Source organism: Pteronotus mesoamericanus, unplaced genomic scaffold (genome assembly GCF_021234165.1).
Source record: "Pteronotus mesoamericanus isolate MK-2021 breed Mesoamerican mustached bat unplaced genomic scaffold, CSHL_Meso_final contig_73, whole genome shotgun sequence".
Taxonomy (NCBI): Eukaryota; Metazoa; Chordata; class Mammalia; order Chiroptera; family Mormoopidae; genus Pteronotus; species Pteronotus mesoamericanus.
In genome coordinates, this window is record NW_026555245.1 from 20,929,692 (window position 1) to 20,943,241 (window position 13,550).

Sequence of the window (13,550 nt, forward strand, 5' to 3'; positions counted from 1 at the left end):
GGAATGCAAATAATGCACCTGGGTATTTCAGAGTCAAAGGTCTGGCTGCCAATGGTAGAAATGAGTCACTAGCCAGGATCCACTTTACCTTGTTCAGACCGTGTGGAAAGATGCCTTTTCAAAGGTAAGGATAAGACTGATTGAAATGAATTGAGGGGTCACAGGAGGGTATTCACAGGAGAAAAGGCACCCCTCTGTCATTGCACAGGTGCTTCACTTCATGGACACACCATCAGAAAGTACTGAAGGCATGCTCAATTTAAAGGTGACTTTGATCATCCTCCAAGCATTCGAATGTGACTTTCATTCAAGGAGTCCTCATGTTGTGTTTCCAAAGTCATCAGTTTAACTTGACAAGAATAATAAGAACACAGAAGAGAACTTTGTCTGAGCTGAGGACTGTGGGGGTGGGGGTGGGGAGGGCACGCACTTGGGAGAACGTTCTCCAATAGGAATCTGGAGATAATGAAATGTCCAGGTCTTGAGGAAACTGGGTGGGTCTGGCAGGTGTCCGAGAACTACTACTGTTTAACTCATAGCTATGCCATGAATAAGAGCAGTAGCAGTGAGCAACAGATGGACAGTGGCTGATCCTGCCTCAACAATTGCTTTTGTCTTCCCAGCATGCCAAACTGGCTTTAATTCCCAGCATTTACCAACTAATCTTCCATTTCCTGACTTACCCAGACAAGAATGTGCCAACTTCAAATTAAACACACACAACCTCAAGACTCTGCTCAGTCAAAGGAGACCAGTTAGGTTAGAAAAACATGCCACCTGCAGTTAAAGAGAAAATTAGCAGTACAAACAGCAAGGCACTCTCAGGATGCAAGGATACTCAGGATGCCTTTCTGGCACCAAGGACAAGTTTGTCCCCTACACCAATCCAGGCAGACAGCCACCTACCCTATTCTGGGGCATCATCACCTTTCATAGAAATGACATTCTAAGGCAAATAAAGGTCCAGTTTCTTTTAAGATGTTGACCTAACACCTACCTGCTGCAGGCATTGAGTGAGGGGTGTTCTCCCTGCCCGGGTGCATACAGGAGAGGATGGGATGTCAGGTCCCCCCAGAAGAAAAAACAACAACACAGAGGAAATTCATTTAGTTGACAAATGTTTGCATAGCAGTTATTATATGGCAAGCACTGTACTTAGCACTTAACAAATATTAACTAATTTAACCTCAACAACACCATGAAGTAACTACTATAGATGAGCAACTGGTACAAAAGGTTAAGTAACTTGTTCCCAAGATCACACATGAATAGGTGGTCCAGCAATTTGGCTCCAGTGTCAACATTCTTTACCAGGCATTGAAAGCTGGAGAAAGCCAGGAGTGCTAGAATATTGATTCTAACCCAAATAGGGGATGGCCTAAATTTTTTCAAGACAAATAATAATCATTGTTAATACTTACCAAGTGTTAATTATATGCCTGGCACTGTACTAAATGTTTTACATGCTTAATTTCATTTTTTTCATCTCATTGCTCCTATCAGGCAGGTATTACCCTCCATTTTCCAGATCAGAAAACTGTGGCTTAGAGAGGTTAGCTTGCCCAAGTGCACACAGCTGGAACTGCAACCTGATTCAAAAGTCTGTGTTTCTAACCACTGAGATAGCATATCTCAAAATGCCTAACAATTCCATGCAAATGGAAACAAAAGGAAAGCAGAGGTAGTCAAAAACCTCCCAAAAAGAGAAGTCCAGGTCGAAATGACCTCACTGGTAAATTTTAACATTTAAAGAATGAATACCAACCCTTCTCAAATTCTTCCAAAAAATAGTAGAGGAGGGAGGGAACACTGTCAAGCTCATTTTACAAGGCCAGCATTACCCTGAAACAAAGCCAAACAAGGACAATTACAAGAAAAAAAATTGCGGGTCAATATCCCTGATGAACATAGATGCAAAAATCCTCAACAAAATATTAGCAAACTGAATTCAACAGAACATTAAAAGGATCATACACTATGATGAAGTGGAATTTATTTCTGGGATATAGTGGCTCAACATAAACAAATCAATAAATGTGATGCATCAATTCACAAAATGAAGGGTAATAATCATATGAGTATCTCAATAAATGCAGAAAAAGCATTTGACAAAATTCAATACTCATGATTTAAAAAAAAAACTTTTAAAAAGTTGGGAATAGAAGGAACGTTTCTCAACATAATACAGGCCCTACATGACAAGCCCACAGCAAATACACTCAACAGTGAAAAGCTGAAAGCATTTCCTCTAACATCAGGAACATTATAAGCTCCAAGGTGAACAGACCAATGTCTTACTTGTAAATCCAACAGGCAGTTTCTTAGGCATTAATTTTGACTCTTTTGCAATATTTGTCACTGTCAATTAGCTCGTTTTCCACTAAGTTCCCTTCCTTTGAATTCTAAGACATGACTGGGTTCCGCCCCAAACCTCTCCCCACATTCTTCAATAGCCTTTGTGACCTCCACCTGCTGCTCCCTTCCTGTGGGTCTCATCTCTGACAACGCTCCACCTGTGCCAAACACACAGTGGTCCCTCAGATGTGCAATGAATGCTGACACTCCATTTCCTCTGGTCTCTCTCTACACTTTCTTTATTGGAAATCCATCCATTGTTATGGCTTCAAATGCCACCTCTATTCAGATGATTAACAAAAATGTGCATCTCCCAAATCTACAGCTGCCTTGGTTTCCGCCTGCCCTGATCTCCCAGCCAAATTTCAGATCCACATTTCCAACTCCAATTGGACATTTCCCTTTGACCTCTGTACCATCTTTTCTAAATTGAACTTATCCTGCCCTGGCTGGTGTGGCTCAGTGGATTGAGTGCTGGCCTGCGAAACAAAGGGTCACAGTTCAATTCTGAGTCAGGACACATGCATGGGTTGCAGGCCAGGTTCCCAGTAGTGGGATGTGCAAGAGGCAACTACACATTGATGTTTCTCTCCCTCTCTTTCCCTCTCCCTTCCCCTCTCTAAAAATAAATAAAATCTTAAAAACAAATAAACTAAGTTTATCCAAGGTCAAACTTATAAATTTCTTTTGTAGTCTCTTTCCCTAAACTGAGTATTGTATTTTCAAAATTACCATGATTTCTACTGCAACTTAGGATCATAACAATTTCTTTGGCCCTCTTTGACCCCAGGAGGTTGGAGGTGACAAGGCAGGTCTACAGCAGTTCATTCATTTATTTGAATCCCTCCATTTGGAGCCCAAGTGGCAGGGCTGCCTCCTTGTGAAGTGGGTGGTCTATGACTTAGCTTCAGTTCAGCCATTGATTACAGAACATGGCACATTCCTGCATTTTCTCTTCCCTTGTCATTCTCAAATAAATGGCATGTACTTTGATAACCCTCAGTTCTACTTACAACAATGAGACCTTCAAAACAGGAACAAGATTCAGATAAAACAATAACAAAAACAAAAAACTAAATCCAGGAGAAGGCCGCCGTTGCCTCTGAGCACCCACCCTGCCCCACAGCATTCCCACCCCATAATTCTGAGTGTTCCCTACTCTGACCCTACTACAAAAAAACACCATGAAAAAGAAATCCCTCCCCAAAAGGTTCTAACCCAAATAGAACCTTTGGCCTATTTTGCTCTCTTCACCCTGAGTTCATCTCACCTCATGTCATGAAGAATGTGAATCTACAAAATGAAGAACACTGTGACCTTCTATCTGCAGAGTAAATTATTCTCTCAATCAGTACTTCACTCTTGATGATTAAATAGTTCACCTTCATTTTACAACTCAGCCCTGGCATTCTCATTTAACTATTTCTTTTTTAAAGGAGCCAGACTCCCCCCCACCTCCTCCCCACCATTCAAACACCATTAAAATAAGTTGCCTGGTGATTTCTTCCCACCCCCGATGTTTAATGAGCCCCTTTCTTCTCTATGACCCATCCATCCCGCCCTGGCTCTAATTTCCAGATTCCTTAAGTGGCTCTGTCAAAGTCTCCCTGCTGCCAGCCTCTACCCACTCCCAAACCACCCTGAACAATACCATCATATTAATTGTCTACTTCCCCATCCCAAAACTCTAATGGTTTCTTATTGTCTACAGCACAAAGTCTAAACTACCAGGCCCTATATTTAAGACACTTCAGAAGATATCCCTAGAGGATATTCCCTTCTTCCCCATAAATATATCTTTCATTAGACTCCAGTTCTCTCTCTTCTCCCAATCCTTTTCTCCAGCTGGTCTTCTTATTCCTCACGGTCAAAAATAAATTCTTGGCCCTGGTCCCAAGACCCCATTGTTTCTTACCCAACTCGAACCTAGAGATATAACAGTATCTTGGTCTATAATCAGACATTGCCTTGTATTAAGTTAATATGAAACTTGATTATAACATAATAAATTACTTTCCACAAACTTCAGTTATTAATATTTCATACTATCAAATAAGAGTCAAAACTGGTGGCTGTGGGCAATAACCAGCTTCAGACCACCTTTATATAGCCACAGAGACTTTTGCTGTTTTAGATTTGAATTTGAAGAATTTAAACACCTTGCAGGAGGTGAAGGAAGTGGAGTAACACCCCAGGAGTCACCATTATTTTGAACCCCGCTGCTTCTGACAATCACAACCCTGCCTGGTCCTGAAGGCATTTGAGTTTGCAATGCCTTTTGACAGTCATACCTGAAACATCTCATTGCTTTAATAAGTCTGGAGACTCCAGAGGGCACAGGTTGGATCTTACACTCCTTATCATAACTCGTCCTCTACCCCACAGGGCCCAATACAATACTGAGCACATAACAGGAGCTTAATAAATACAAGTGATTCTATGCGAGGCTATGGAATCAGTTTAGTTATTTGTCAGGGCTGGGAGGCCACATGACTCAGTGAACAAGAGATGTCATCAATCGCCTGTGTTGAATTTCCTCATGCAATGACAAAAGAACTTTCGTGAGAAGGAACTCTCACCATGAATCCAGCACTGCCAACAATGGCTCCTCTTACACACAGTCTGTTCCTGGAAGTCATTGCACTAAAATAGGGGTGATATTTATCTCAGTTCAAGATACCAATTTGAGTGCTAATTCCTGGAGGAAAAGAAAGAGATATTTATTTTGGAGTGGAGTGGGGGGATTCCTAAAAGTGCTATTTACAAACATACTATTCCAATGACAGGAAATAAGAGCAGAAAGCATCCTTTGTTGGCCTAAACAAGGGATGGTTAACTTCATTCCAACTTCTGTCAAGAAACCTTAATTGCCCTGTCACTCTACTAAAATAATCAGTTCATTTTTTAAATCCTTCAGGTTGAATTATCCAGCATGCACCAACCTCAGGGACAATCAGGTGACAACCAAGGGGCAGTAGAAAGAACAGGAGATTTGGAGACAAGACAAACCAGGGACTGGAAATTGCCTCTGGTACACATTTGTTTTTCTGAGCCTCTGTTTCCTTAGCAAAAAAGAAAAAAAGAAAAAGAAAAGAAAAATGCTTTCTGCAAATAATTTAATGAGAATAATAAAAACTAATACTTACTGAGTGCTTACTTTATGCCAGGCACTAATTTCAAGTGTTTTAAATATGTTGACTCATCTATCTATGACGTTACAAAGTAGATGCTTATTTTGCCTCCATTTCACACAGAAGGACACTGAGGCATGAAGAGGTTGAGTTATTTACCCAAGTCACTCATCCACTAAATGACAGAATCAGGATTCAAATCTAGGTGCTCTCACTCCAGAGCCTGCAGCCTTCATACCTATACAATAGCACTCTTAAGAAGCATTACACAATGCCTGGAAAACTGAGGCACTAAACAAGGGAATGGAAAAACAAGCAAAAGAGGGGGAAGGAAGAAAGAGGCCTTCGTCCATTTCTTTGCTGGGTTTCCGGGTTTCCCAAGGCTGGATGGGCAGGTCTTTAAAAGACTGTTGCTCTCCCAAGCCCCTCAATGTTGTTCTTGTCCTGTCCTCCCCTGTGGAAGAACCTAGAATAAATCTCCCACACCAGGCTAAGGACATTCAGTAACCTTGGCTTGTTCAAAAGGACCCAAAACCAATCACAAAACAAAGGCCCAATACCTACCGCATGTATTTCAACTCTCTTACACCTTGGAGCCAACTCTCTGGCTTACCAAAGGTCTTCCTTCTCCCTCTTCATTTGAGAGTCCTAATCCATGCCCTGCCCTGCCAGGTAGCTCAGTTGGTTAGAGCATTGTCCTTATATGCCAAGATTGTAGGGGATCAAACCCTGGTCAGGGCACACACAAGAATCAACCAATGAATGCATAAAGAAGTAGAGCAACAAATTTGTTTCTTTCTTCCCCCTTCTCTTCCCCCCTCCTTCCTCTCTCTCTCTAAAATCAGTAAATTAAAAGAAAAAGAAAGTCCTAATCCTGGTGATTCAGCAGCCTAACAGCCCTCAAATTCCCTTCATCACTTCTGGGGCAGGCCATGAAATGCTGAGTCGCTCACTGCCGCCATCTCAGAGTTCCTGCTGTGGAGACCAGTGCCCTCCTCCATGGGACCCTCCCATACATACAAGGCAAACCCAGCCATACAACATCATGTATTCTGTCTGTCCTATTGGCCCTCATGGTCTTAGAGAGGAGACAGAGCTGTGGTCACCACAGAGAGCAAATGAGCTCCAGCAGATGATTCTCATCCACAGATTCTTATGGGCTTCAACTACTTTTAAATAGAAAAATGTATTTACTTAATGGGGTGTGGGATGATCACTCTAGAAGATACAGAATCTCCAGGGGAAAATTTCAGAGTGGGAGCTCCTTATTCTGAAGAAGCTGAAGAAGCTCCAACAACCCAGCCATCCTAAAAAGGGCCCATCTGCATCAGAAAAAAGCCCATAGCTTAGGCACGACCGTGTTTTTGCCAACTTTCCTAGTTCTAAAGGTGAAACTAAGCACAGGCTCTTTCCTCTGATGAACAAATTATTGCTGCCCCTAAACCCAGTGTGGAGGAGTGGGAGGGAACAGACCCCAGTCAGCAGAGTTCTGGGTACAGGGGAAGGCAAGAGGGGACACTTGTGCATTCCCAAGGAGGGCTGGGATGGGTCCCCTATTCAGAGATGCACAGAGGTCCCATAAGGTGGTACTAGCAGATTCACTGGTCACACACACAGATTAGAGAACAGGGCCTTTCCTCGGGTTGCCCTCAGAGAGGTCAGAGGGCTCTTTAAATGGAGCTAATCAAGTAGAGCCATGGCCATTACTGAGAGTGGCCAGGCATTCGGGGACTAGGCTGAACTTGCACACATAACCCATCCATCCTCTAATTATACATTTAAAACCAACTATTTTCTTTTATGTTAAAGTAACCATATAAACTCTCTCTCTTTTTTTTTTGAAATCTTTATGGGTGCTTTATTCGGATGGCTGGCGATCTGAGAGAACAGCGGGTTATGTACCCTAACAGACTGTCTTACATTCCATTTCAAACCAACACTTTTTTTGAATTCAGGGTCTACAGGCTTCAGCTAATTTTGGGTCAGTTGGGTGACCATAGGGAAATGGCTTCATTGTATGGTGGCTTTGCTTAGAGGGCCCAGGCTCCATGAGGGAGATTTTCCCAAGAGACACTGCAAACCCAGATCCTGTGAAACATGTTTGAAAAACATGGTCCAGGCTTTGATAGATCAGCAACTGTGAAAGTCAAGAAAGGAATAATAAATTGAAGACAAGTGGGGATTTTTATTATGTTTAATGACAGATCTTCCCAAAAGGAATCCAAACCCCAGTATGTTACAAAATTTTTCATGTTATTATATACTCCAAAAGCAAAAGGTCTCAACTGCAACCCTGGCCAAATATGATTCTTCAAAACTAAAATAATTCCTGGAGAAATAAAAAGGTAAAATAGGAAAAATTTAAACAATAGAGTTAGCAGATCAGAAAATGAGAAAAGGGCAGATTGAGTTGTGAAAAACAACAACAATAAAAAGACTTTTAAAAAAGTCTTAAAAAAGTCTTTAAGATCTTATCCATTAATTGAATTAAGAAGTTATGCTCAAAAAACTGAACATGAATGTCACAGGGTATATCTGAGCAACAACTGACACGGGGTACCAATTGATTAGAATTGACTTCCTACATCCTCCTTTGTAAGTGGCCCTTGTCCAAGAATTGTACCTCATTCTTAATGTAATACAGTATTTTTTATTTTTGATGACTTCTTAGACACGAAAATAACAAATTGACAACTATAGTTTCAGACACTCTGAGGACATATAAACAGGTGTAATTTAAACATGTTGTCTGTTTTCCAAAGGTGCCGTGTTTGTTGTGATATATACCTTTATTTGACTGAAATTCTGAGAAGAGGATAAATGAGTTTTGTTTTATTGTTTTTGTTTTGGGAGGGTTTTTTTTCTCCTTTAATTTTGAATTTCCTTTCCCCAATTTACCTACTGAACCAATTCCTGTGGTCATAATAAGAAAGAAAACTTGACTCTTCACTGTATCTTCCAAAAGCTACCATGGTTGCAGGGGATGGGAGAGGAAAGTGCTCACTTTACAGTAGGGAGGGAAGACAAAGGTTTCCATGTTCAGGCCCTCTCTTTCCGGGTTTGTGCCCATGAAGACAAATGTGCCTCTGGTTCCACGTCATCCTGTTCCATTCTCTCCGTGCTCCCTCAAACTGTGTAAGCAATTCATTAGACACCCTTCTAACTGATTTTAAATTCAGTTTGGCAGTCTTATTTACAAAGCCTATTTACTCAAAGTAAGATCTTTCAGAGAAATATGTGAGGAAGCTGTTGTTCCTCGTGTAAATTTATTAAGAATTGCTGAACAAGAGGAGGGAGGAGGGATAGTGACAAAAGAACACGTTTTAACTATAGTCCAAAGAAATTAGCCTCTTCCTACAAATGTATCATAGAAATTAAACCTTGAAAGTAAGATTTGAATTCCAGATGCAGTCCTCCCTTTGCCTACATTTCCAATGGACTTCATGTACATAAAGCCTAACACTAAAAAGTGATAATAATAATAAACAACACAAAAAAACAGATTTACCAAAAAGAAAATCAGGTTGGCGATCTTTTCCTAGAGAATTTATCAGGTTATTCCTCTAAATAGCAGCTTCCTTTAGCTGATGTAAAATGTAAGTTGATTTGGAAAAAAGGGGGGAGGGGATTGAGGAGGGAGGGAAGGAAGGAAGGAGAAAAATAAAAAGGACTTTTCAAGGACACTCCATGGAAAAAATGAGGAATACCTGAAAAGGCATCTTGACATTTTCAGTAAATTTCTAAGCAGTACTTTCTTCCAAGCACCTACCACTCAACTATTGGTATTTTCTATTGCAAGCTCCAAACAAACACACAAACTAACACACAGATTTTTCAGCTTCGCAAGAAAATATGAGCCCCAAACAATGAACACTTTAATCAACAACTCTTACCTGGGTACAAAAGATTGAGCACAGGGTTTGATTTAAAGAGGATTAGACACCAGCAACTCCATACACATAACAAAAATTGTTGTTCATTTCTCTAAGGGTGTGTCAGTTGCCTGGGTGAGAAAGTTCTTCATGATGCTCCTCCAGCTTTCTTCCAATTTCCCTTACAGGTGGGACTGAGAAAAAGAGCAACCAATCAACACAACCAAGGAGAAGATGATGATCTCATTCTATCCTAATCTTGGTATGTCTCTCTTCCTTGGGATCACTTGGTGTCTGGGCCCCTTGTCCTATGTTTCCAATGCAGAATGAGGCAGTATTAGTTGGCATGACAAAGCAGCTGTGTGGTCTTGAGCAAGGTACCTGACCTCTTTGGACAAGATAAGGGTGATAATCAGCAGAGTATCCATCTCTGGCGAGAGTTATTGTAAGGAGTTAGTATAGTCCTTGGTACACTGTATACAAGCAGAAACTGCTAGGGGTCACTGAGCTAAACTGTCAAGCATGCCCCCCATCAATTCTATTCTGTGGGACAATCATTTCTGAGCATGGACAGTCTAGGATTGGGAGGTATTCCAAGTCCCCATCCTCAAGGTACTGGCAGCCTCCTGCAGAGATTCTCAAGCCTAAACGTGCATCAGAATCCCCTAAAGAACAGTTCAGACCAACTGAATTGGTCTGAAGTGGAGCCTGGGCGTCAGTATTTTTCAGAGCTCCTCCCCCTCCCTGTGATTCTAATGCTCACGGAGGACTGCTGACCCGGGAATCTGCTTCGTGACTGGGCGCACAGCCACGGCCTGAGGGGTCTGTTGGACTCCTGGGATGAAGGGAGATGAGCTGTCCTTCCCTGAGTCAATCCCCACAAGCCACCAAATGACAAATCCCTCAGAACCGGGTGATAAAATCAAAGAGGGAGGACCCCCAAAGTTGGAGTTTAGAGCCTGTAGTCTGCCTTGCTTTTTGCTTTGGTTGTGGTGGAGGTGAGGCAGCCCCTGTGGGAGGAAGTAAAAGAGCTCCTGCCTGCCAGTGGAGAGAGGCAAGATTGGAGGCCACACTAGCCACTATCTTAGGTGCTGGAGGCCTAATGAGCTGTGACAAAATCAGAAACCAGGGCTTCAGTTAATTTTTGCCTCTCTTTTCCTTTTCTTGGTTTATTTCCTTTCGGTGATGCTTTAATTTTAGAAAAATTGTGTGCTGTGATCATTGTCTGTGCCTGCGCTCCTTGCTCACTCTGGCTCGGAGCTTTACAAGTGGACTAGCTCCCCCTGAAGGCCAGGCATGGTGGTGGAACTTGGGACCACAGGGCACTGCTCCCAGGTATGAACCACTCAGTGGGGCCAGAGTTGGTGCCATTTGGTCAGTCTCCCCTCCCTTCACAGAGCTTCCCTTCCAATCCTCCATCCCCTTCTTGGGGAAGTTTTCATAAGGAAAATCAATTACAGTACGAGGCTGAAGGAAACAAATACTAAGTGGAGGCATGTGGAGGAGCAAAAGGCAGAGGCCCCGGCTCTGCTTGAGGGACCAGGGGGTTTCACAGAGGAGGGCTTTATAAGCCCATCCTTGAAAGTGGGATCTCAGCAAGTGCATACTGGACATGGGCAATCAGCTCATACACTTGGGAAGAGCCATGACACAGGGTAATCATGACTTCTAAGAGAACTAGGAATAGCGTGTGTGTCTGTGGGTCTGTGTGTATGGGACTTTTTTGTGATAAAATTCACACAACATAAAGTTCACTATTTTAACCATTTTAAAATATACAAGGGATAATCTGATTTTTTAAATCCTCACCCAAGGATATCTTTATTAATTTGAGAGAGGTAGGGAGCAAGAGAGAAACATCTATGTGAGAGAAATATCAATTGGTTGCCTCCTATACGTGCCCCAACTGGGGATTGGCCCTGCAACATTTTGGTGTACCAGATGATGCTCCAACCAACTGAGCCAACCAGCCAGGGCAGAGATCCAAACTGCAAAGTCCCAAACCATCCAGAATAAGGAGAAATATATTGCAACCCCTTCTACTCATTTCCTCTACCCATTCCTTGGTCAGACAATTTTGGGCTCATTATTTTTGTCTCCAGCATCCCTGGCCTTTTTATGGTAAGAATCTACATTTTCAGTTTCCCCAGATCTTGAAATCACTGGGAGCGAGGAGAGGGAAAGCTGATCAACACTGAAACAGCAGAAGGGGAGAAGGGCAGGAAGGGACTGGTGCTGCCCTCCAGTCCCTCAGTAACTTGTGCCAGGAAGTGAGATGGGAGGGCCTCAGGAAAAAAAAGAAGAAAAGGTTCTTGGCATCAAAAGTAGAATTTGATGTGGGCAATGATTTAACATATTAGTATCTGAGTCAGTTTGTTAAGCTGAATATTGACAGCACCTCCTGTATTCACAATATCATCCCTGTGATTCCTGACAAAATGTTCCATTCTAGAGACAGAACACAGAGGCTTATCCTGGGGTGGCACGGAGGGGTGGAGGGTCAGGTCACTGGGACGTGCAGAATGCTCAGTGCAGCACTATTTTTAAAAGATGGTTCTGTAAGCAGCAGGGCTCCCTTGAGAAAAGCAGGGAAGGAGGTATGCAGTGGAAACCTACTGGGTCTCCCACCGGATGCTCCTCTCTAGGACTGTCTTCTGAACTCATGGCATGACTGGGGCTGCCCTGCTTTTAGCTGCTTTACCTTGCTTGTCTGGGTCTTCTCTGGATTCACTGTGATATCAGCATCTTTCTAATAAATGTCCTATTTGCTTAAAACAGCCAAAGTCTCCTGGATTTTTTACAGCCATGGAAACCTTCACTACCACAGCCCTCCAGTTCCCCTGCCTCACCAGGAAACCATGACCTGAGAAGCGGGCACAGTGACTGCTGGATGGAATTTTGTGTTACATTGGAAACCTATTTTCTCAGAATTTACTAATTTTTTTCCTCACTTTCTCTTTATCCCCTCACATCAGTATCCCCATACCAGCTGGTTCACTGCTTTACGTAACTCACCTGTCACCTGTGTTGAATTTCAATGCAATTTGGCATTTGGTAATTACATGGGCGGCGTTCCCTAAGTGGTAATTACATGAGTTATGTTCCGTATAACCACCTAATAAATGCCTAGAGGACTGTTTTGGCAACTAGAGATGAAGTGACCCAGAATCCATCCTTTAATCTACCAAGCAGAACGTTCTAAGGTAGAAGCCTGCAGAATGGGCAATTACCGAGCTGCCCTCCACATTCCTCTGTGTGGAGGCGGGGAGGCCTGGCCAGGCATGGGGCTTGCAAACCAGATTTTCAGGAGCCTGACCCTAACTAAGTTAAAACCCAGCACATCATCCCACACTCCTTTATTGTATGAAAAGACTCATAATTATTTTAAAATTGCTAAAATGAGGGACTTCAGAATGCAGCACCAAAGGATCCCTGTGGGAGGTGTTCCCGGAAATGCCCACAAACTCTGCTGGTGTTCCTAAGGGCTCTGCTCTTTCTCCCCAGGGTTCTCCTATCACACACTCTAGGTTTGGAGAAGTGACAGAACGTAATGGTTAAAAGCACAGTCAATGAAGCCACACTACCCAGGTTCCAATTCCAGCTATGCCATTCACTAGTCATGGCACCTCGAGCAAGGCAGCTGAGTGCTCTGTGCCTCAGTTTACCTACCCATAAAATGGAAGTAATGATAGTAACTACCTCATAGGATTGTGAGAATTAAACATTAACGCACTAATACATGTGAAGTATTTGCACCAGTTCCCGGCACTCAGGAAGCACTTGATAATGAAGTCTATTAGTATTTTGGGCCTGGGATAGGAATGGAGAAGAAGAGAATACCTGAGACATGATGGCACCCCACTATGTGGCCAACTACTTGCCACATATCTGAATTCTAGAGTTGCCTCATTACCTCATTCAATATTCACTCATAAAAAATATTTACTGAGCACCAACCACAGGGGAGAGTCATCTGATACAAAGACCGCAGCAGGAAGAGAGTGGGAGTTGGTTCTCGTTGAGAGCACAGGTGTGGTTGAATTCACCTGAGTTGAATGAGATTCTATTGTAGTGCACTAAATGCCAGCTATAAAATAGTGAGCAGGAGAGACGGGTTTCACTCAAGTAGAAGGGGCAGACTTTAAGCAATCAGCCCATAAGAAATATAACAACAAACTGTGTCATATTTTAT

At 42.6% G+C, this 13,550-nt stretch overlaps 1 protein-coding gene across 1 annotated transcript in view; it reads right to left on the bottom strand.

Annotated features, from left to right (window-relative positions):
* Positions 1 to 9,525: 9,525 nt before the first annotated feature.
* Positions 9,526 to 13,550, bottom strand: part of SPATA6L (spermatogenesis associated 6 like) — a 54,688-nt gene continuing 50,663 nt past the window's right edge. Inside the window, exon 13 of the mRNA XM_054583077.1 lies at positions 9,526 to 9,552. The gene's annotated coding sequence lies outside the window, so the exon portion shown is untranslated. The remainder of the gene's footprint in view (positions 9,553 to 13,550) is intronic.